General features: G+C 44.8%; 1 pseudogene; it reads right to left on the bottom strand.

Annotated features, from left to right (window-relative positions):
* LOC139230131 (zinc finger protein 850-like) overlaps positions 1-24,652 on the bottom strand; it is a 101,088-nt pseudogene that overhangs the window by 2,875 nt on the left and 73,561 nt on the right.

The following is a 24,652-nucleotide window of genomic DNA, read 5'->3' as shown; positions in this document are numbered from 1 at the left end:
AGGAGGCCATTTTGGCCCATCGTGTCCGCCCCGGCCGACAGGAGGCTATTCAGCCTAATCTCACTTTCGAGCACTAGGTCCGTAACCCTGCAGGTTACGGCACTTCGAGTGCACATCCAAGTATCTTTCAAATGTGGTGAGGGTTTCTGCCTCTACCACCCTTTCAGGCAGTGAGTTCCAGTCCCCCACCACCCACTGCGTGAAGAAATTTCCACTTAAATCCCCTCTAAATCTTCTACTAATTACTTTAAATTTATGCCCCCTGGTTGTTGACTCCTCTGCTAAGATAATAGGCCCTTTTTATCCACTATATCTAGGCCCCTCATAATTTTATACACCTCAATCAGGTCTCCCCTCAGCCTCCTCTGTTCCAAGGAAAACAAACCCAGCCTATCCAATCTGTCCTCATAGCTAAGATTCTCCCAGCAGCATCCTTGTAAATCTCCTCTGTACCCTCTCCAGTGCAGTCATGTCCTTCCTGTAATGCAGTGACCAGAACTGCATGCAGATGATGATGCAGTACTCCAGCTGTGGCCTAACCAGTATTTTATACAGTTCAAGCATAACCCACCTGCTCTTATATTCGATGCCTCGGCTAATAAAGGCAAGCATTCCATTTGCCTTCTTAAGCACCTTATCCACCTGGCCTGTTACCTTCAGGGATCTATGGACATGCACTCCCAGGTCCCTTCGTTCCTCTACACTTCGCAATGTCCTACCATTTAATATATATTCCCTTTCCTTTTAGCCCTCCTCAAATGCATTACCTCAAACTTCTCCGGATTAAATTTCATTTGCCGCTGATCTGCCCACCTGACCAGTTGATTGATACCTTCCTGCAGTCCGCAGCTTTCTTCTTTATTATCAACAAAAGGGTTAAACCAAAACCCTCACAAGTGGCCAAATTAAGCGTACATGCTACACAAGTGGTAGATTCGAAACTGAATATTTTTTTCCCCGGACCCCAATTGTTAACACAATTCTCCGGGGAGTCAGGACCCGCCTCAATCTCTTTTAAAGTCATTCAAAAATTGTTTATTAGATAAAAGCTACTGTGTGAGTCTCAGTTTGAGGTAAGGAATTACCGCTAACGTTGAACTTATAAAGAAATACTTGCATTTCCATAGCGCCTTTCACGACCTCAGATCGTCCCAAAGCACTTTACAGTCAATGAAGCACTTTTTGAAGTGTAGTCTCTGTTGTAATGCAGGAAACGCGGCAGCCAATTTTCACACAGCAAGCTCCCACAAACAGCAATGTGATAATGACCAGTTCATCTGTTTTAGTGATGTTGATTCCGGGATAGATATTGGACCAGGACACCGTGGAAAATTCCTCTGCTCTTCTTCAAAATAGTGAGATGGGATCTTTTACGTTCACCTGTGAGAGAGCAGACGGGACCCCGGTTTAATGTCTCATCCGAAAGATAGCACCTCTGACAGTGCATCTGAGCCACATTTAACCGCCTTGCCTCCATAATCCTTAATGCTCTTGCCAAAAAAAATCTATCATCTTAGTTTTGAAATTTGCCATTGACCCCAGCCTCAACAGCTTTTGGTGGGAGTGAGTTCCAGATTTCCACTACCCGTTGTGTGAAGAAGTGCTCCCTGATATCAGCCCTGAATGACCTAGCTCTAATTTTAAGATTCTGCCTCTATGTTCTCAACTCTCCCCACCAGAGGAAATACTTTCTCTTTATCGACCCTATCAAATTCATGAATTATCTTGAACACCTCAATTAGATTAAAGCTTAAATCTTCTATATTCAAGGGAATGCAAGCTGAGTATATGTAACGTCCTCAATTTAACCCTTTTCGCCCCACTATCATTCAGGTGAATCTACACGGTACTCCCTCCAAGGCCATTATGTCCTTTCTGAGGCGGGGTGACCAGTACTGGATGCCGTGTTCCAGCTAGGGTCCCACCAGAACTATATACATCTGTAACATAACTGCCACCCCTTTGTATTCTAGTCCTCTTGAGATAGGAACACAGGAACAGGAGGAGACCATTTAGCTTCTCGAGCCTGTTCCTCCATTCAATGAGATCATGGCTGATCTGCGATTTAACTTCATATACCTGCCTTTGCCCCATATTCCATAATCCCTTTGGTTAACAAAAGTTTATCAGCATCAGATTTAAAATTAACAATTGACCCAGCATCAATTGTCGTTTGCTGAAGAGAGTTCCAAACTTCTACCAGCTTTCTGTGTAGAAGTGTATCTTAATTTCACTCCTGAAGGGACTGGCTCTAAATTTTAGACTCTCTCCCTTAGGTTTAGACTCCCCAACCAGCGGAAATAGTTTCTTTCTATCTATGCTATCTGTTCCCCTTAATATCTTCAAAACTTCAATCAATTGACCCCTTAGTCTTCTAAATTCCAGGGAATACAACCCTGGTTTGTGTAATTTCCCCTCATAATTTAACCCCTGGATTCTGGGTATCATTCTAGTAAACCTACACTGCAATCCCTCAAAGGCAAATATATCCTTCCTAAGGTGTGCCACCCAGAACTGCTCACAGGATTCCATGAGGGGTCTAACCAGGGATTTATATATCTATAACACACCTTCTACCCCTTGAATTCTAGTCCGCTAGATATAAAGGCCAGCATTCCATTAGCCTTTATGATTATTTTCTCTACCTATTCATGGCATTTTAATGATTTATGTACCTGGACCCTCAAGTCTCTTTGCACTCCACTGTTTTTAGCTTTTCTCATTTAGAAAGTTCCCTGTTCTATCCCTTTTAAGTCCAAGACTTCACATTTGCTTACATTGAAATCCATTTGCCACAGTTTTGCCCACTCATTTAATCTTTCAATGCCCATTTGTTAAACTTTCTGTTCCCATCTACATTATTTACTGCGCCCCCTAACGTAGTATCATCAGCAAACTTAAGTATGCAGCTCTCTATTCCTTCATCCAAGTCATTTATAAATATAGTGACAAACTGTAGCAGTGCTGATTCCTAGTGGCACCACTAACCACATCGTGCCAATTTGAGTACATACCCATTATCCTAACTCTTTATCTCCTGCCTCTTAACGAATTCCCTATCCAAGCTAATAGGTTGCCTCCAATTTCACGCACTCTCATTTGTCTTAACAATCTCTTATGTGGTACCTTGTCGATAGCCTTCTGGAAGTCCATATGAATAAGGTTCCCTTATCTACCACGTTAGTAACAACCTCAAAAAATCCAACAAGTCTGCTAGACCTGACTTACCCTTTACAAAGCCACGCTGGCTCTCTCCGATGAGCTCCTATTTGTCCAAATACTCAGTCGCTCCCTCCCTAGTAACAGACTCTCGTAACTAATGCCCTTCAGGGAAGGAAATTTGCCGCCCTTACCCGGTCTTGGCCAATATATGACTCCAGGCCCACAGCAATGTGGTTGACTGTTGACTGCCTCTCTGAAATGGCCCAGCAAGTCATTCAAGTGCAGTTAGGCATGGGCAATAAATGCGGGCCTTGCCAGCAATGCCCACATCCCATGAATGAAAAAAAAAACATTCCCACAACTGACGTTAGACCAATAGGCCTATCTTTTCCAGTTTAGTTCTCTTACCCTTCTTAAATAGTGAAGTGACAGTGTCAATTTTCCAATCCAAGGGTCAATCCCTGAATCAAGAGAGTTTTGGATGATCATGATTGGAGCATCAATAATTTCCTCGCCTACTTCTTTTCATACGCTGTGGAAACTATTGGATCCTGGAGATTTACCTATCTTTAATCTCATTAGATTTCCATCACCATTTAAAAATAATTATATTGAATCTAGTTAATTCCTTTCTTGATTTATTTTTATTTTTCCTTGTATCTCTGGTATTTTATCCTCATCGTCTACTGTGAAAACAAATGCAAAGTAACTATTTAGTAATTCTGCCATTTCCTGATTTCCAATTACAATATCAACTGTGTCTGTCATTAAGGTGGCCCACATTACGCTTAGCCACCCTCTTTCTCTTAATATTTTTGTAACAACTTTGAGTGTTGTCCCTGATATCCCTCGCAAGCTTTTTCTTGTATTCCCTTTTTGCAGCTCTTCCCACTCTCTTTGTATCCCTTTACTGTTCTTTACATCTCTACCAGTCCATTTTATCTCTACAGTTCTTTGCTTACATATAAGCCCTACATTTTAGTTTCATTTTATACCATCCCTCACTTTCGTTGTTGACCAAGCTTGTTTAATCACACAAATAGCCCTTTAGGAGTATGTATAGTTTTTGTGTACCACCATATACTTTTTTGAAAACCTCTCACTGTTCATCCGTTGTTTTGTCCGTCAATAGTTCTGCTCAGTCTATTGTGGTCAATTCCTGCCTTATCCCTCTAACGTTAGCCAAACCTAAATTTAAAACCTTGATTCGTGACTCACCCTTCTCCTTCTCAAACATCCTATCGAATTATATCATATTGTCACTGTTAGCCAAATGTTCCTTTGGATGAATTCAGGTTCATTAATCCTCAGCTCATTAATTCAAGTCATCTGCTGCTCAAGCCCTCATCCATGCCTTTGTTACCTCTAGACTTGACTATTCCAATACACTCCTGGCTGGCTTCCCACATTCTACCCTACGTAAACTAGATGTGATCCAAAATTCGGCAGCCCGTGTCTTAACTCACACCAAGGCCCGCTCACCCATCACCCCTGTGCTTGCTGACCTATATTAGCTCTCGGTTCAGCAACGCCTCGATTTCAAAATTCTCATCTTTGTTTTCAAAACCGCTCCTTGGCCTCGACCCTCCCTATCTCTGTAATCTCCTCCAGCCCCACAACCCCCCCCGAGATATCTGCGCTCCTCTAATTCTTCCTTCTTGAGCATCCCTGATTATGATCGCTCAACCATCAGTGGTCGTGCCTTCTGTTGCCTAGGCCCCCAAACTCTGGAATTCTGTGCCTAAACCTAGCTGCCCCCTACTCTCGTTCCTCCATCATGACACTCCTTAACACCTACCTCTTTGACTGAGCTTTTGGTCACCTGCCCTAATTTATCCTTATGTGGCTTGGTGTCAAAGTTTTTGTCTTATAATGCCTTGGGACGTTTCACTATGTTAAAGGCGCAATATAAATATAAGTTGTTAATCATTACTAAGTCTAAGATGGCCAGTTTCTTGTTAGTTCAAGAACATATTGTTCTAGATAACTTTCTAGAATACACTCAAGAATTTTGCTGGGTTTGTGCTTTTTTTTTAATCTTGTCCAGTCTATATGAAAAATGATGTCTCCCATTATAACTACTGAGCTTTTGCTATAAACTTCTGTGATCTTCGTGCTTATTTATCCAGGTTATTTATCACTGCTATCTGGACTCTATGAACAACTCCTGCTCAGCATGTAGTCAGGTCTCAGTGATGACCACAATGTCATCTCCTTTTAATTGTATTTGCACTTCTAATTCACTTGTTTTATTTCTTATGCTACATGCATTGGTATATAGAACTTCTAATTTCGGAAAATATCATTTCCTGCCCTTATGCCCTGATGTTTTCAACACATGTTCCAACTGATCATATTCATAGAAACATAGCAACATAGAAAATAGGTGCAGGAGTAGGCCATTCAGCCCTTCGAGCCTGCACCACCATTCGATAAGATCATGGCTGAGGTACCCTCAGTACCCCTTTCCTGCTTTCTCTCCATACCCCTTGATCCCTTTAGCCGTAAGGGCCATATCTAACTCCCTCTTGAATATATCCAATGAACTTGCATCAACAACTCTCTGCGGTAGGGAATTCCACAGGTTAACAACACTCAGTGAAGAAGTTTCTCCTCATCTCAGTCCTAAATGACCTACCATTTATCCTAAGACTGCATCCCCTGGTTCTGGACTTCCCCATCATTGGGAACATTCTTTCCGCATCTGGCCTGTCCAGTCCTGTCAGAATCTTGTAAGTTTCTATGAGATCCCCTCTCATCCTTCTAAACTCCAGTGTATAAAGGCCCAGTTGATCCAGTCCCTCCTCATATGTTAGTCCCGCCATCTAGGGAATCAGTCTGGTGAACCTTCGCTGCACTCCTTCAATAGCACTGTTGTATTCTGTTGTATTTTGAACAGTTAGTTTGTTATTATTTCCAATATTTTTTCTGAACTTGAAGTATTTGTATTACTTTTAACACTATTGCTGATCTAAACTTTGCTCTCATCCTTTTATAAAATATTTTTAATCTTTAGGCTATGTTTATTTCTGTCTGAGCCCTATCCCAAGCAACAACATTTGCTAAATTGTAGTACTGAATATAAAGACATCATGATTTATTATATTTAAAGTTTGAAGACTTAATTTGAGTGGATATTTATCAACTGCACTCGCTTATAAATACACTTCGGAACCATTATAGTAGGATCCTCAAGTTTTGTTACCATAACTTCTACGCCTTTTATTCACAATGTGGCCAAAAGGCGGAGAAAGGTTCAGCCTCGTGAAGGATCAGTTTTAACCAATTCAGTGTCCTTTCTCAGATCCATGCCAGATTGGGTGGGAAGAGACGAGTGTGGGGCAGGGGAGATGATGGTTGAGCAATGGCAGTTACCTCCAAAAGCAATTGCGAGCACTCCAGACTTTTCTGAAAAAACATTTAGCTTGAATAGCTTCTACTTAAGAATAGCAGATAATTAAATGTTATTATTAAAATAAAAGTCCAGTCAGCTCAAATTTAAATTAATAAACAAGTGAAGCTTTCCTCAGTTCTACAGTACTAGTCCAGTCTGAATGCATTCTGTTGTCAGGGCGGGGGGAAAGCGGCTCTGGTGCAAAGGCAACTAACATCTCATGACTTACATAAGAACATAAGAAATAATACCAGGAGTAGGCCATATGGCCCCTCGAGCCTGCTCCATCATTCAATAAGATCATGGCTGATCTGGTCATGGACTCAGCTCCATTTCCCCGCCCGCTCCCCATAACCCCTTATCCCCTTTTCGTTTATCTCTCCTCAGGTACTGTCCCCCTCCCCTTCAAATCTGCCGTCAGCAGCCCCTCCTGAAAAAACTCACCCTTGGCCCTGCAAACTACTGTGCCATCTTCAAACTCCCCTTGTGCTCCAAAGACCTTGAACATGTTGCCACCTCCAAAATTTGTGCCACATTTTTGCCGCAGCTCCAGATTTGAAACCCATCCCATCATATTTTCACCCATGCCACAGCATTCAAACGGCCCCGAGCAAAGTGGCAAATGACATCCTATGTGACTGTGACAAAAGTAGATTTCCCCTCATCATCCTTCTGGACCTGTCTGCAGCCTTTGACATGGTTGACCACATAATCCTCCTCTAAATCATAGGGGACCCTCGGTCCACTTTCAGAAGTGACTGGTGACATTGAATCTTAGAAAATGTCAAGTGCAAAATTGAAATATTTGTGACACTTGGATGAAAAGCTATGGTAAATCTGGCATGCAGAGTTAAGTATTTTAATATTCATGACAAACGGAAACCAGTTAATAGTAAGTAGCATATTTGCATTTTGGGATATATTCCTTTTCTGAAAAACATCTGTTATCGACCATGTAAACACTGAGAAGATTTCTTAATTCCTATTTCTAGGAACACAGCAAATACATTTTTCAGAGTGCTTTTATAATTTCACCAGAAATACCCACATGACGCAATTTTCATTTACTTTGTCGCTACACGCAGTGACTTGGAGGATCTCGTTTCCCACCTTCTTTAGTTTGTGAGGCTAGGAAACATATTTTCTGTTAATGATAAGGAAGTTTCAATTTTCTAAGATTGGGTCAGAGACACATAGGGCTAGAACCTCCACTTTTTTGCATGCTTAATGCCCAATTAATGTCCATTTTACCGCTGAAATGACGTATAACGCCCATTTATCACCTATTTAGCCACAAATTGGAAACTGACAGGCATTTTTTGGAAACTTATGTGCATAACGACGGGAAATGATAATATCGTTTGCCCAAATTTTGTGGCGGAATCATCAGAATGGGCAAAATCAACCCCCATAATATTGCCCAGCATTAGTTTCCACATGGAATTAACGGCGAAATTCAATATTACCGGCCGCCCACTTTTTTTTGTCGTAAAGATCACATTTTCCGAAATTAATTGCCATGAGATCACCCGGTGTCACTTTCACCAACTCGCACACATATCGCCCACAATATCGCTAGCCCAAAAAACCGCCTGGAAAAAGTGGAACTAACCAGAATTAATCATAACATTATGGACTCCATGTTCTACATCACATGTCGCATCCTTTAAAAGGCTGCTCTACTTCAACCTCGGGGGAGTTTAGATGTACTCTGGAGGTCTTTGGAGGTGATGTGAACATCTGTACAAACATCTTGACGATACTGTAACCAATTCGAATTTAATAGGTGTCTTCGTCGGGACATTAATTCTTTGTGACCAAGCGGTGGAAAACAGAGAGCTATTGCAATGGGGCCTGTCTTTTCTCACCCTCTCTTGATGATCAATTACATGCTGCAGAGTCGAGATGGCCAAAGGTCTGCTCCACAGCATTATGTGCCCAATGTAAGACCTGCCAGACTGATGAGGAGGACGAGATGTTACACTCCTCGCAAGTACAGGGACAAGTGGTCTTACCTCGACTTGCCAGACACCACCTGCCTTCGGAGACACAAAGAGTTTATCACTGAGCTATGCCAGCTCATAAGGGGAGATCTGGAGTCTGCCAGCACCATCAGGACCGCACTCTCCGCCGAGGTCAAAGTCACTGCGGCACTGTCGTTCTACACATCGGGTTCTTTTCAGGCCTCAGCTGGTGACATTTGTGGTCTGTCTCAGCATGCCACACATTGCTGCATTAGACATGTCACTGAAGCCCTGTACGCACGCAGGAGGGACTTGATCAGCTTGCCTATGACTAGGGAGGCACAGACTGAGAGGGCTCTAGGATTCTCCAGAATTGCAAACTTCCCCAAGGTGCAGGGAGCAATAGACTGTATGCACATTGCGATGCGGGCACCTTTTCAGGATGCAGAGGTTTTCACGAACCACAAGGGATTCCACTCCCTGAATCTTCAACTCATTGTTGACCACCAGCAAATTATAATGGCCGTAAATGCTACATTTCTGGGCAGCATCCATGATGCTCGCATCTTGCATAAGAGCACTGTATCTGACTTGATTAACAATCAGCCACAAGGTCAATGCTGGATGCTTGGTGACCTCGCCACCTGGCTGATGACCCCCCTGCATGACACCAACACCGAAGCTGAGAGGCAATACAATGAGAGCCACAGAGCCACTTGCAATATCATGGAGAAAACCATTGGAGTGCTTAAACAGCACTTTAGATGCCTGGGCAACTCAGGAGGCACGTTCCAATACCACCCTGAGCAGGTAGCTCAATTCATGGTGGAGTGCTCCATGCTGCACAACTTGGCTCTGACAGGCCACCTCACCACAGAGAGGAAGAGGAGATTGAGGAGGCAGATGCTGACATCGGCCCAGACAATCAGGCTGATGTGGATTCCAATTCCCCCACTTCCCTGTAGACCACTTGAAAGGACCCATGGTGACAAGAGCTCATCAATGAGCGCTTTGCGTGAAAGAACGTTGGTGATATTTACAAGGCTGATACACTACTGGGTGTGCAGGTCATACATCAATGGTGGGCATTACCTTTGTGACAGTTAAAGTTTAAGTTGATTGAAGTTAAGTGTAAGTATACCCTTTGATGTTAAGGAATCACCAGCGTGTAATGGTGCAGCTATCTGAGCCAATGTGCAACAAGGTTTTGTTAAATAAAAAACATTTAAACCGAACATTTGTCTGAAATCATCAGTATTTCTGTAAAAAACAACCCTCCCCCCACCCCAGCTTCTCCCACCCACCTCTACCCCTTCCCCTTCCCCTCCTGACTCTAAACCACCTGGCTGAGGAGCTCCTCAGGCGATGCTTGATTGGGCGGGGTGGGGGGGGTGGGGCGGGATGAGAGCCGAAACGCTGCTCGGATGGATACGGAAGAGGATGGTCCCAAGGTGGGAACGTGCTCTGAGCCAGAAGCAAGATGTTGCTCCTGACTCTCATGTGTCATTAGCAATGGGGGTGCATCACCTTGTGGTGCAGTGCAGCGCTCTGGGACCACTAGGAGCCCTCTGCTACCAGTGTTCCTCGCTACCAGCTCCAGGGCCTCTACCATCCCTTCCATGTTATATATTATTTGTTGGAGAAAAACTCGGTGCCAACTATGTTCTTGATGCAAGGTAGGCTTTTTGCTGCTGGTGAATCTCCGTCGTGCCTCTCACAACAGCCAAACAAGTACACACCACAGCCACACATGCTTTCAGTCCCTCTCAGCTCCCTCTCTCTCTGTCTCCTCTTCAGTGCGTGTCATGATGATCCTTGACCTCCTGAATCACAGGAATCGAGCATTGCCATGCCGTTGCTAAGGACAGCGACACTTTACGACAGAAGGTCAGAGAAATTTAATGCTAACGCCCATTTCATATCGCTTGCAATAATGCCCAATTTCAAAAATGGAGACTAGGTGATTTGAGAATGGGTAAGAAGCCGACGATCTGAAAACCCATTTTTACCGCCCACACCGGAAATACTGCCCATTTTTGGGCGATATGCACAAAAGTATAAAACCTAGCCCATAGCCTCTACAGGGTAATTAATTGAAAGTGCCGAATATTGAACCACTGGGAAATTAGGAATAACTGCAGATTTACACACATTCATAGCTAACATGTTGCAACCTTATTGGCAGAGTAATAAAGAGCAAGATGGTCGATGTGCCAGATATTGTTTAAAATTGCCCCAGGTCTCCTAGTGACAGGGGTAGGAATCTGTCGGATCGGGGTTTTGAGGTATGTCAAGTTTCTTGCCACCACTTCATTTGATGGTGGCGTACTCCACATCATGTTCCTCCATATTCATTCTCCTCATCCTCCCTTCTTGCTTTGTGTCCACTTTGGCGTAATGCAGGGAAACTGCTTCATTACTGCAACAATTGGAATGTACCTAATAATGAGTACAATCAGGTTAGCACAAGTTTTAATTTCCAATGCATATAAATACAACAATACCAGTTTGCCTATTTATAGCACCCGTAAAGCAGAAATACATTCCAAAGCACTGGAGCGATGTGCAATCAGATAAAGGGTCGCAGATTCAAGACTAGAAGTCGGAGATACAGTCTGACAGCACAAGGAGGGGTCAAGATAGATGGTGTATAAGTAAAGCTATTACTTTTTACTCAAATATTTACAGTCTATTCTAATGACATGGATGAAGGGACTGAGTGTAATGTAGACAAATTTACTGATAGTACAAAATAGGTGGGAAAGCAAGTTGCGAGGAGGATGCAAATAATCTACAAAGGGATAGAGACAGCTAAATGAGTGGACAAAAAATTGGAAGACGGAGTATAATGTGGTAGAGTGTGAGCTTATCCACTTTGATAGGAAAAATACAAAAGCAAATTATTATTTAAATGGGGAGAGATTACAAAATGCTGCAGTACAGAGGGATCTGGGGGTCCTTGTGCATGAAACACATAAAGTTAGGATGCAGGTGCAGTAAGTAATCAGGAAGGCAAATGGAATGTTGGCCTTTATTTCAAAGGGGATGGAGTCCAAAAGTAGGGAAGTCCTGCTACAACTGTACAGAATGTTGGTGAGACCACACCTGGAGTACTGCATACAATTTTGTCCTCCTTATTTAAGGAGGTATATATTTGCATTGGAGGCTGTTCAGAGAAGGTTCATGAGGTTGATTCCTGAGATGAAGAGGTTGTTTTATGAAAAAAGTTGAGCAGGTTGGGCCCATACAAATTGCATTTTAGAAGAATGAGAGTTGATCTTATTGAAACGTATAAGAATCATGAGGGGGCTTGACAGGTTAGATGCAGAGAGGATGCTGCCCCTCGTGGGTGAATCTAGAAAGAAGGGGCATAGTTTCAGAATAAGGGGTCGCTCATCTAAAATGGAGATGAAGAGGGTTGTCTTCTCTCAGAGGGTGATGAATCTTTGGAATTCTCTACCCCAGAGAGCTGTGGGTGCTGGTACATTGAATATATTTAAGGCGGAGATAGTCAGATTTTTGAATGATAAGAGAGTCAAGGGTTCTGGGGAGTGGGCAGGGAAGTGGATTTGAAGCCAAGATCAGATCAGCCATGATCTTATTGAATAGCGGAGCAGGCTCGAGGGGCCAAATGGGCGACTTCTGCTCCTATTTCTTAATTGGCGTATATATGGAAACTGAATGCCTAGCTTTGATGATGCCAACTCGATGAAGGAACAAAGGATAGATACTTTGGAGACTCACAAGCTATTGGCTGGAAAGAGAAGCCATTGCTGCAGATGCTCTGGTTAAAATTAGATGCATTATCATAGAGCTAAGCAAGAACAGTGCCAGGGAATTGAGCAATAGAGAAGAGACATTGGAGGAGGGTCGTGTGATTGACAAGTCAAAGTTTAAAGGAAGGATAACATACCATAGCCACTGTAGCAGAGAATGTCACTTCTGACTTTGGTCAGTGTCATTTCAGTGTTGTGGCAGAGGCAGAAACCTTATCTGAAGGGAAGTGGGTACATATCTGTAAGGCAACAGCACTCTAAGGACATTGGAAGGGAAAGGCAGGTTCAATATGGGACATTACCTGGATAGGACAGACAGATCAAAGATGCACTGCAGCAACTCACCAAAGCTTCTTCAACAGCATCTTCCAAACCTGTGATCTCTACCACCGAGAAGGACAAGAGCAGCAGGTGTTGGGAAGACAAACCCCTCCTAGTTCCCCTCCAAATTACACACCATCCTGACGTTGAAATATATCGCCATTCCTTCATCATCGCTGAGCCAAAATCCCGGAACACCCTACCTAACACCTCTGTGGGAGCACCTTCACCACATAGGTCTGCAGCGATTCAAGAAGGTGGCTCACCATCACCTTCTCAAGGGCAATGAGGAATGGACAATAAATGCTGGCCTTGCCAACGATGCCCACATCCTGTGATTAAAGAAGTTGTGATCATAAAAACGGGTAATGGCAGTGGGTTTAAAAGGCAACTATGTAAATTAAGCCATTCACAAAAATGGCTGTTGGCTGATCAGGAGATTGGTGGGAAAGGGAGGGTCAAGAGAACAGAAATAAAGGTCTCGTGGATGAGATAATTTTGGACGGGGTGTGGGGAAAAGGGCAGAAACTAGTGAGAGGCCAGGTTTCAGGGAAATGATGGTGAAAGGGCTGGGGGACATTTGGCTGAGTAAACAAGGGGAAGACAGAAGCAACGAGACAGCTCAACAGATGGACATGAGGAATAACTACATGAGTTCCTCGCACTTGTTAGAAATGAGAGAGAGGAGGTGGTGGGCAAAGTTGTTTAAGGCAGTAGAGAAGAGAAGCCTGCAGTTACCATTAACTTCCAGGACGATGCAATAGTAATGGATGGTTTCTCCACAGGTGAGCAAAGCCAGATAGAGATTAATGTGGCAAGCCAAATCTAGGAATGGACGGCTTATCCGGTTGTGTGCCCCTTGGACTTAAAGAAGTGAAGATGGTTGTTATACCAGGAGGAGAAATTGGAATGAGACATTGTTATGTTTGTACTGGGAAGAAAAGCATGGAATGTTATCCATTGTGGGCCTCCAGTATTTCTGCGTCAGCTATAACATTATAGACTGCAAGGTGAATTTTCCTCTACTCTGCTTGTACAATACCCCTACACAAAACGCTCAGAAAAAGACTCTTACACTCCGAGTCTGAACATTTCCACTTTCACAGCTTATAAACGCTGAAATTGAGATGACCAATTGAAGGGACTAATTATTTGAATGCACTTTTTTTGACAGATCTGTCCAGCCCTGATCCCACCAGTGCCCGTACTGCACTTTTTTGACCGACAGATGACAAGCCCCGCCCCCTGTCAAGCTCTCCCCCCGGCCCGAGTCATTCCATTCGCGTGGTGCAGAGAAACAGGACCTGAGGCTCCGACTGTCTCTCCCTCCTTTCGCCCCCGGCCGGCCTGGGCCTGATGGCAGCAGGGGGCTGATGGCGGGAGAGAGGATGGGGGAGTGAGGGTGGAGAGAGAGAAGCTGGGGCGGGGAGAGCAGTGGGGCCCCGAACCGGCAGTGGGATCCTGCGATCAGTTCGACCACGTTGTTGCTCCACGAGCTGACCGAGCTGCTGCTCCTCTGCGAGCCTGCTCCTTCGATCGAGCGCCGACCGAGCCTCCCGCTGAGCCGCGAGTCCTAAGCGGCGGAAGGGGGAGAGCGGCGGCGGCGGGGGGACGGGGAGAAAGAGAGAGAGAGATTGGGAGGAGGGGGAGAGAGAGAGAGATTGGATGGAGGGAGAGAGAGATTGTGGGGAGGGAGAGAGAGAGAGAGAGAGATTTGGGGGGGAGGGAGAGAGAGAGAGATTGGATGGAGGGAGAGAGAGATTGTGGGGAGGGGGAGGGAGAGAGAGATTGGGGGGAGGAAGAGAGAGATTGGGGGGAGGGAGGGAGAGAGAGAGATTGGGGGAGGGAGAGAGATTGGGGGAGGGAAAGAGAGAGCGCGCGAGCGAGATTGGGGGGAGGGAGACAGAGCGACATTGTGGGGAGGGAGAGAGAGATTGGGGAGAGAGGGAAAGAGAGATTGGGGGGGAGGAAGAGAGAGAGATTGGGGGGAGGGAGGGAGAGAGAGATTGGATGGAGGGAGAGAGAGATTGTGGGGAGGGAGAGAGAGAGAGAGATTGGGGGAGGGAGGGAGAAAGAGAGATTGGGGGGAGGGAGAGAGAGAGAGATTGGGGGAGGGAGAGAGAAATTGGGGAGGGAGAGAGAGATTGGGGGGAGGAAGAGAGAGATTGGGGGGAGGAAGAGAGAGATTGGGGGGAGGGAGGGAGAAAGAGAGATTGGGGGGAGGAAGGGAGAGAGACAGATTGGGGGAGGGAGAGAGAGAGCAACATTGTGGGGAGGGAGAGAGAGAGAGAGAGATTGGGGAGGGAGAGCGAGAGATTGGGGAGGGAGAGAAAGAGCGATTGGGGGGAGGAAGAGAGAGAGATTTGGGAGAGGAAGAGGGAGCCTGGGGGGGAGAGGCGAGCGAGATTGGGGGGGGGAGAGCGAGATTGGTGGGGAAGAGAGAGTGAGAGAGATTGCGGGGGGGGGAGGAGAGAGAGAGAGATTGCGGGGAGGGAGAGAGAGGGAGTCTAGGGTGGGGGGAGAGAGAGAACTTGTGGAGGGGGGGGGGAGGGGGGGAAGAGCCTGGGGTGGGGGGAGAGTGAGCGAGCCTGGGGTGGGGGGGGGCAGAGAGAGAGGGAGAGAGAGTGAGCCTGGGTTGGGAGGGGGCGAGAGAGAGAGAGCATCGGGTGAGGGGGGGGTTAGAGACAGAGCGAGCCAAGGGTGGGGGGAGAGAGAGAGTGTCTGGGGGGTGGGGTGGGGAGAGAGAGGCTGGGGGGGGGGTGGTGGAAGAGTGAGAGAGGCTGGGGGGGCGGGCTTGGGAGAGAGTGAGAGAGGCGGGGGTGAGAGAGAGAGAGCCTGAGAGGTGGGGTGGGGAGAGAGAGGCTGGGGGCGTCGGTGGGGGAGAGAGAGAGCTTGGGGGGGGGGTGGGGTGGGGAGAGAGAGGCTGGGGGGGCGGGCGGTGGGGGACAGAGAGAGCTTGGGGGTTGGGGCGGGGAGAGAGAGGCTGGGGTGGGCAGGGGGAGAGAGAGCCTGGGGTGGGGGGAGAGAGAAAGAGAGAGCCTGGGCTGGGGGGAGAGAGAGAGAGTCTGAGGGGTGGGGCGGGGAGAGTGAGGCTGGGGGGAGAGTGAGAGATGTGGGTGGGGGGGGGGAGGAATCGGATGGGAGAGAGGGAACTTGTCAAAGATGGATCATGTTCTTCCAATCCCCTAAAAGGGACATAGTTGGAGTGGACACCATTCCTTTCATATCCAATAAACCTGTTAACAATCCGTACACAATGCCTTCCACATCTATGATATCTATGATGGGGGGTGGGGGGGAGGCATAGGAAGGCACTTTTGGCTGAGGCAGGCATGCACTTGGACTGGGTACAGGAGTTTGGCTGGGGAAGGCATGCATTTGGACTTGGGTAAGGCACTTTGGCTGGCAGAGGCATACATTTAGACTGGGGTAAGGCAATTTGGCTGGGCCAGCCATGCATTTGGACTGGGGTAAGGCACTTTGGTTGGCCCTTGCTGTCTTCTGGGGAGCTCTGTCCTCTGTCGCTCAGGAAGTCAAAGTAGATCGAGTTACAATTTGCAAAGTCAACGAGACCTTGGGATGGGCGGTTCCAGTTACACATTCCTGTGAAACATCAGGGTGTGGCTTATCCTCCAAGGGGACCAATCAGACACAAAGGGTGGAGCATGCTGGCCACTTTGGCAGTACAAATAAACGCGTCCCCAATTTAATGCCAATTGTCCTTTTTTGGGGTAGATTTGGTGCTGTGGTTCAATGTCCATTGGATCCACCTCCACGGAGGTGTGTGGGGGACCTGACCCATCCACCTCCATGGCACGAACCTGGTATTGCAGTACTTCCAGGAACGGTGCAGTGGCTCTAGGGCTTTTGGCTAAGAGCATTGGCGCAGAGTGATCCTTGGCATGTGCAAGGTGACCTCTGGCGTTTGTGATTTGACAAAGAATTGGAACGATTGGCTACGAATTAAAAAAAAAAAAAAAAAAATGTCCATTGGGAAGATATGACCGGTTGCAATCAACGGAAAGAGGAACCTTTCAGCCCATCAGTCGGGGCTGGAGTTGAATAATGCTGGTGCACTGCGTCCCCTTAAACACTACTTTTGATTGTCATTACCTCTGGTTTCATTTTACTGCCAAGTATAAGCACATCCCTAAAACATACATAACAGGGGAAATCCTTCACAAGCACATATAGGATATTGAAAGTATATAGAGAACAGAGTTAAGTGTTTGGCCAATTACAGGAGCCTTATTGTACACCAGGACCAGCTGTCATTGAACACAGAAAACATTTCATCATCCGATAGTTCTTACTTGTGTTGGCTGTAGATTGGCTGGATCTGTGAAAATGAGAGGAGAGACGATGATAGAGAATATCTCAGAATTACACAATGCAACACACACACACACACACGCATACACACATACATAAACACACATACACAAACCACATACACACACACGCATACACATGTATGTAAATACACATGCATACACACATACACACACGCATACACATACATAAACATAATCACACATATTCATAAATACACACACATACTTATATACACATACATAAAACATACACACACATACGCATGTACACACACGCACATCCACATATACATAAGTACACATACACACTCATAAACACACACATATGCACATACACACACATATATATAAACACACACGTGCATACACATATACATAAACACACATACAGACATACGCACTTACACACAAATGCAAAACATACATACATACATATTAGAAACATAGAAAATAGGTGCAGGAATCGGCCCTTCGGCCCTTCGAGCCTGCACCGCCATTCAATGAGTTCATGGCTGAAAAAGCAATTTCAGTACCCCATTCCTGCTTTCTCGCCATACCCCTTGATCCCCCTAGTAGTACAGACTACATCTAACTCCTTTTTGAATATATTGAGTGAATTGGCCTCAACAACTTTCTGTGGTAGAGAATTCCACATATTCACCACTCTCTGAACATAAGAATAGGAACAGGAGTAGGCCATCTAGCCCCTCGAGCCTGCTCCGCCATTCAACAAGATCATGGCTGATCTGGCCGTCGACTCAGCTCCACTTACCCGCCCGCTCCCCATAACCCTTAATTCCCTTATTAGTTAAAAATCTATCGATCTGTGACTTGAATACATTCAATGAGCTAGCCTCAACTGCTTCCTTGGGCAGAGAATTCCACAGATTCACAACCCTCTGGGAGAAGAAATTACTTCTCAACTCGGTTTTAAATTGGCTCCCCCGTATTTTGAGGCTGTGCCCCCTAATTCTAGTCTCCCCGACCAGTGGAAACAACCTGTCTGCCTCTATCTTGTCTATCCCTTTCATTATTTTAAATGTTTCTATAAGATCACCCCTCATCCTTCTGAACTCCAACGAGTAAAGACCCAGTCTACTCAATCTATCATCATAAGGTAACCCCCTCATCTCCGGAATCAACCTAGTGAATTGTCTCTGTACCCCCTCCAAAGCCAGCATGTCCTTCCTTAAGTAAGGTGACCAAAACTGCACGCAGTACTCCAGGTGCGGTCTCACCAATACCCTATACAGTTGCAGAAGGACCTCCCTGCTTTTGTACTCCATCCCTCTCGCAATGAAGGCCAACATTCCATTCACCTTCCTGATTACCTGCTGCACCTGCAAGCTAACTTTTTGGGATTCATGCACAAGGACCCCCAGGTCCCTCTGCGCCGCAGAAATGTTGTAATTTCTCCCCATTCAAATAGTATTCCCTTTTTTTGTATTTTTTCCCAAGGTGGATGACCTCACACTTTCCAACATTGTATTCCATCTGCCAAACCTTAGCCCATTCTCTAAACCTATCTAAATCTCTTTGCAGCCTCTCTGTGTCCTCTACACAACCCGCTTTCCCACTAATCTTTGTGTCATCTGCAAATTTTGTTACACTACACTCTGTCCCCTCTTCCAGGTCATCTATGTATATTGTAAACAGTTGTGGTCCCAGCACCGATCCCTGTGGCACACCACTAACCACCAATTTCCAACCTGAAAAGGACCCATTGATCCCGACTCTGCTTTCTGTTAGCCAGCCAATTCTCTATCCATGCTAATACATTTCCACTGACCCCGCGTACCTTTATCTTCTGCAGTAACCTTTTGTATGGCACCTTATCGAATGCCTTTTGAAAATCTAAATACACCACATCCATCGGTACACCTCTATCCACCATGCTCGTTATATCCTCAAAGAATTCCAGTAAATTAGTTAAATATGATTTCCCCTTCATGAATCCATGCTGCGTCTGCTTGATTTCACTATTCCTATTTCGATGTCTCGCTATTTCTTCCTTAATGATAGTTTCAAGCATTTTCCCCACTACAGATGTTAAACTAACCGGCCTATAGTTACCTGCCTTTTGTCTGCCCCCTTTTTTAAACAGAGGCGTTGCATTAGCTGCTTTCCAATCCGCTGGTACCTCCCCAGAGTCCAGAGAATTTTGGTAGATTATAACGAATGCATCTGCTATAACTTCTGCCATCTCTTTTAATACCCTGGGATGCATTTCATCAGGACCAGGGGACTTGTCTACCTTGAGTCCCATTAGCCAATCCAGCACTAACCCCCTAGTGATAGTCATTGTCTCCAGGTCCTCCCTTCCCACATTCCTGTGACCAGCAATTTCTGGCATGGTTTCTGTGTCTTCCACTGTGAAGACCAAAGCAAAATAATTGTTTAAGGTCTCAGCCATTTCCACATTTCCCATTATTAAATCCCTCTTCTCATCTTCTAAGGGACCAACATTTACTTTAGTCACTCTTTTCCGTTTTATATATCTGTAAAAGCTTTTACTATCCGTTTTTATGTTTTGCGCAAGTTTACCTTCGTAATCTATCTTTCCTTTCTTTATTGCTTTCTTATTCATTCTTTGCTGTCGTTTAAAATTTTCCCAATCTTCTATTTTCCCACTAACCTTGGCCACCTTATACGCATTGGTTTTTAATTTGATACTCTCCTTAATTTCCCTGGTTATCCACGGCTGGTTATCCCTTCTCTTACCACCCTTCTTTTTCATTGGAATATATTTTTGTTGAGCACTATGAAAGAGCTCCTTAAAAGTCCTCCACTGTTCCTCAATTGTGCCACCGTTTAGTTTGTGTTTCCAGTCTACTTTAGCCAACTCTGCCCTCATCCTACTGTAGTCCCCTTTGTTTAAGCATAGTATGCTCGTTTCAGACACTATTTCATCACCCTCAATCTGTATTACAAATTCAACCATACTGTGATGATTCATTCCGAGAGGATCTTTTACTAGGAGATCGTTTATTATTCCTGCCACATTACACAGGACCAGATCTAAGATAGCTTGCTCCCTTGTAGGTTCTGTAACATACTGTTGTAAGAAACAATCCCGTATGCATTCTATGAATTCCTCCTCCAGGCTACCTCGTGCGATTTGATCAGACCAATCGATATGTAGGTTAAAATCCCCCATGATTACTGCCGTTCCTTTTTCACATGCCTCCATTATTTCCTTGATTATTGCCCGCCCCACCATGAAGTTATTATTTGGGGGCCTATAAACTACGCCCACCAGTGACTTTTTCCCCTTACTATCTCTAATCTCCACCCACAATGATTCAACATTTTGTTCATTAGAGCCAATATCGTCTCTCACAACTGCCCTGATATCATCCTTTATTAACAGAGCTATCCCACCTCCTTTCCCTTCTTGTCTATCTTTCTGAATCGTCAGATACCCCTGTATGTTTAATTCCCAGTCTTGGCCACCCTGCAACCACGTTTCTGTAATGGCCACCAAATCATACCCATTTGTAATGATTTGTGCCGTCAACTCATTTACTTTATTTCGAATGCTGCGTGCGTTTAGGTAGAGTGTTTTAATACTAGTTTTTAATCCATGATTTTTAGTTTTGACCCCTCCTGCAGCCCCTTTACATTCAGTGGCCCTTTTTGTTTTTTGCCTTGGGTTTCTCTGCCCTCCACTTTTACTCATCTCCTTTCTGTCTTTTGCTTTTGTCTCCTTTTTGTTTCCCTCTGTCTCCCTGCATTGGTTCCCATCCCCCTACCACATTAGTTTAACTCCTCCCCGGGTGAAGAAGTTTCTCCTCATCTCGGTCCTAAATGGCTTACCCCTTATCCTTAGACTGTGACCCCTGGTTCTGGACTTCCTCAACATTGGGAACATTCTTCCTGCATCTAACCTGTCTAAACCCGTCAGAATTTTATATGTTTCTATGAGATCCCCTCTCATTTTTCTGAACTCCAGTGAACACAAGCCCAGTTGACCCAGTCTTTCTTGATATGTCAGTCCCGCCATCCTGGGAATCAGTCTGGTGAACCTTCGCTGCACTCCCTCAATAGCAAGAATGTCAAGTTAGGAGACCAAAATTGTACACAATACTCCAGGTGTGGCCTCACCAAGGCCCTGTACAACTGTAGTAACACCTCCCTGCCCCTGTACTCAAATCCCCTCGCTATGAAGGCCAACATGCCATTTGCTTTCTTAACCGCCTGCTGTACCTGCATGCCAACCTTCAATGACTGATGTACCATGACACCCAGGTCTCGTTGCACCTCCCCTTTTCCTAATCTGTCACCATTCAGATAATAGTCTGTCTCTCTGTTTTTACCACCAAAGTGGATAACCTTACATTTATCCACATTATACTTCATCTGCCATGCAGTTGCCCACTCACCTAACCTATCCAAGTCACTCAGTAGCCTCATAGCATCCTTCTCGCAGCTCACACTGCCACCCAACTTAGTGTCATCCGCAAATTTGGAGATACTACATTTAATCCCTTCGTCTAAATCATTAATGTACAATGTAAATAGCTGAGGCCCCAGCACAGAACCTTGCGGTACACCACTAGTCACTGCCTGCCATTCTGAAAAGTACCCATTTACTCCTACTCTTTGCTTCCTGTCTGCCAACCAGTTCTCAATCCACGCCAGCACACTACCCCCAATCCCATGTGCTTTAACTTTGCACATTAATCTCTTGTGTGGGACCTTGTCGAAAGCTTTCTGAAAGTCCAAATACACCACATCAACTGGTTCCCCCTTGTCCACTTTACTGGAAACATCCTCAAAAAATTCCAGAAGATTTGTCAAGCATGATTTCCCTTTCACAAATCCATGCTGACTTGGACCTGTCATGTCACCTCTTTCCAAATGCGCTGCTATGACATCCTTACTAATTGATTCCATCATTTTACCCACTACCGATGTCAGGCTGACCAGTCTATAATTCTCTGTTTTCTCTCACCCTCCTTTTTTAAAAAGTGGGGTTACATTGGCTACCCTCCACTCGATAGGAACTGATCCAGAGTCAATGGAATGTTGGAAAATGACTGTCAGTGCATCCGCTATTTCCAAGGCCACCTCCTTAAGTACTCTGGGATGCAGTCCATCAGGCCCTGGCGATTTATCAGCCTTCAATCGCATCAATTTCCCCAACTCAATTTCCCGACTAATAAGGATTTCCATCAGTTCCTCCTTCAAGTTTGGTCAGTGCTTCAATGCTGGGGATGTTGGTGTGGATGAGGGCGCTAATGTTGCTGCATCTGTCCTCCCAGGGGATTTGTCGGATCTTGCGGAGACATCTTTGGGGTATTTTTCCAGCGACTTGAGGTGTCTGCTGTACATGGTCACGTCTCTGAGCCATACAAGAGGGCGGGTATTACTATGGCCTGTAGACCATGAGCTTGATGACAGTTTTGAGGGCCTGGTCTTCAAACACTCTTTTCCTCAGACACATACAAACATATGCACATACATATACAGATACACGCATACGCACACACACATATCAGTAGAACCTGATTGGAAATGAAATGATTTTGATTAAAATAATCTGCAAATGTGTTTTTGTATTGATCAATGTAAATTACGTCATGTGAATGCAATTAAATTTTCCTTACCATATGTTGCATTGGCTTCACTGCGATTTCTGTAATAAGTGAGATGATATTTGAATTTAAAATTAAGTACATTATATTATGAATAATCATTAATTCTTTAGGATTTAACTTTTCCTGTACCTTTTCAGCCTCAGGATAACTGAAAGGAAAAGAACAAAATTAATATTATTGTTGTAGGATAATGACTTTATAATGCTATTCCTTATTAAAGTTTCGTAAAATTGACCTTTGACACACAAATGCATAGATAGGAAGGGAAGGTATTCTGGATGCTATGTGCACCGATATCATAATGGAGTATGGACATTTTCTCCTATTATTATTTCTGGTGAAATCCTATGGGTGCCCTAAAATAGTTGTTCATAATAATGTGATTCCGATTGCAGTAGAAATGCTGACTTGCTCCACAAAAGCATTTGCTATATTGTTATTTACAGTGGCCAGAGTAATTCCCCTGCACTATAGTGAAAGTGTAATATTTAAACAGGTTACCAGTGTGTTTTGTAAAGATACAGACCTTTGTTTTGCCTGATCAGTCGAATTGTAAGAATCATGATGGTTATCCCCAGCAATACCAGCACACCTCCCAGTACAAGTGTCAGGATAATATCTCCTTTCTTTTTTTCCTGCTTTCTGCCTGAAATAAGGAGTTGAAGTCAATATTTTTATATCTAAATAGGAAGACGCTGAGGGAAAATGGTTTTGTTTGCCTTAAAACAAATAACATGATTGTATTACAATGGAAACAGAAAATTTGCTCTTCTATTGTGCTACTGTTGGTGCATCAACAATAATAAAGAAAATGTCAAGACGCTTTCCTCAACCTTTATTGATTTTGTCCCATGTTCTCATTACATGGAATCTTCATGGATTTTTTCTTCACTTGGAGCGCCCAAGATATCAATTTAATGGCGATTATTCAAAGTTAAGCCCAGAAGGTGAGTTTGGCTATTTGACTCTAAAAAGCATCACAATCCTGCTCTGCCAAGCTTCTTCAGCAGCACTTCCCAAACCCACGACCTCTGCCGCCTCGAAGGACAAGGGCAGCAGACGCATGGGGACACCACCACCTCCAAGATCACCTCCAAGTCACACACACCATCCTGACTTGAAAATATATCGGCCTTTCCTTCATCGGCGCTGGGTCAAAATCTTGGAACTCCCTCCCTAACAGCACTGTGGGGGAGTACATTTGCCACGCAGACTGCAGCGGTTCAAGAAGGCGGCTCACCACCACCTGTTCAAGGGCAATTATGGATGGGTAATAAATGTCGGCCATGCCAGTGATGCCCACATCCCAGAAACAAATTAAATCAAAGTAGGCACCTTGGGCATGAGCAGGTTGGCAACACAAGCAGTATTGGGAGCCCGTTACAGGTTCAGATGATATTTATTTCATAAGGACATAAGAAGATAAGAGGTAGGAGCAGGATTCGGCCATTAGGCCCCTCAAGCCTGCTCCACCATTCAATAAGATCACGACAAATCTTCTACCTCAACTCCACTTTCCTGCATTATCCCCATATCCCTTGATTCGCTTAATATCCAAAACATCTATTGATCTCTTTCTTAAATGTACTCAACAACGGAGCTTCCACAGCTTTCTGTGGTAGAGAATTCCAAAGATTCACCACCCTCTGAGTGAATAAATTTCTCCTCATCTCAGTCCTAAATGGTCGACCACTTATTCTGAGGCTGTGACCGCTGGTTCCGGATTCCCCAGCCAGAAGTAACATCCTCCTTGCATCAATCCGGTCAAGCCCTGTGAGAATGTTGTATGTTTCAATGAGATCACCTCTCATTCTTCTAAGCTCTAGAGAAGATAGGCCTAGTCTCCTCAATTTCACCTCATAGGACAACCCCCCATCCCAGGAATCATTCTTCAATAGAACAGAATATCTGGTGTGTGGTATAATAGCCAGCCAATGCTAATCCACCCGTTTTGCTTCCAATTTTATCCTCTGATACTCACAAACATACAAGCACCTTCCAGGAGAAAAAAGATTTGAGTATGGCAAAGAGGAGCGACTTGAGATTGTATTCCCATCCCCGTGAAAGAAAGAAAGACTTGAATTTATTTAGCGACCACGAG

The sequence above is a fragment of the Pristiophorus japonicus genome, chromosome 19, assembly GCF_044704955.1.
Source record: "Pristiophorus japonicus isolate sPriJap1 chromosome 19, sPriJap1.hap1, whole genome shotgun sequence".
Taxonomy (NCBI): Eukaryota; Metazoa; Chordata; class Chondrichthyes; family Pristiophoridae; genus Pristiophorus; species Pristiophorus japonicus.
Note: the sequence above shows the minus strand (reverse complement) of the source record. Positions and strands in the feature narration are given on the sequence as shown.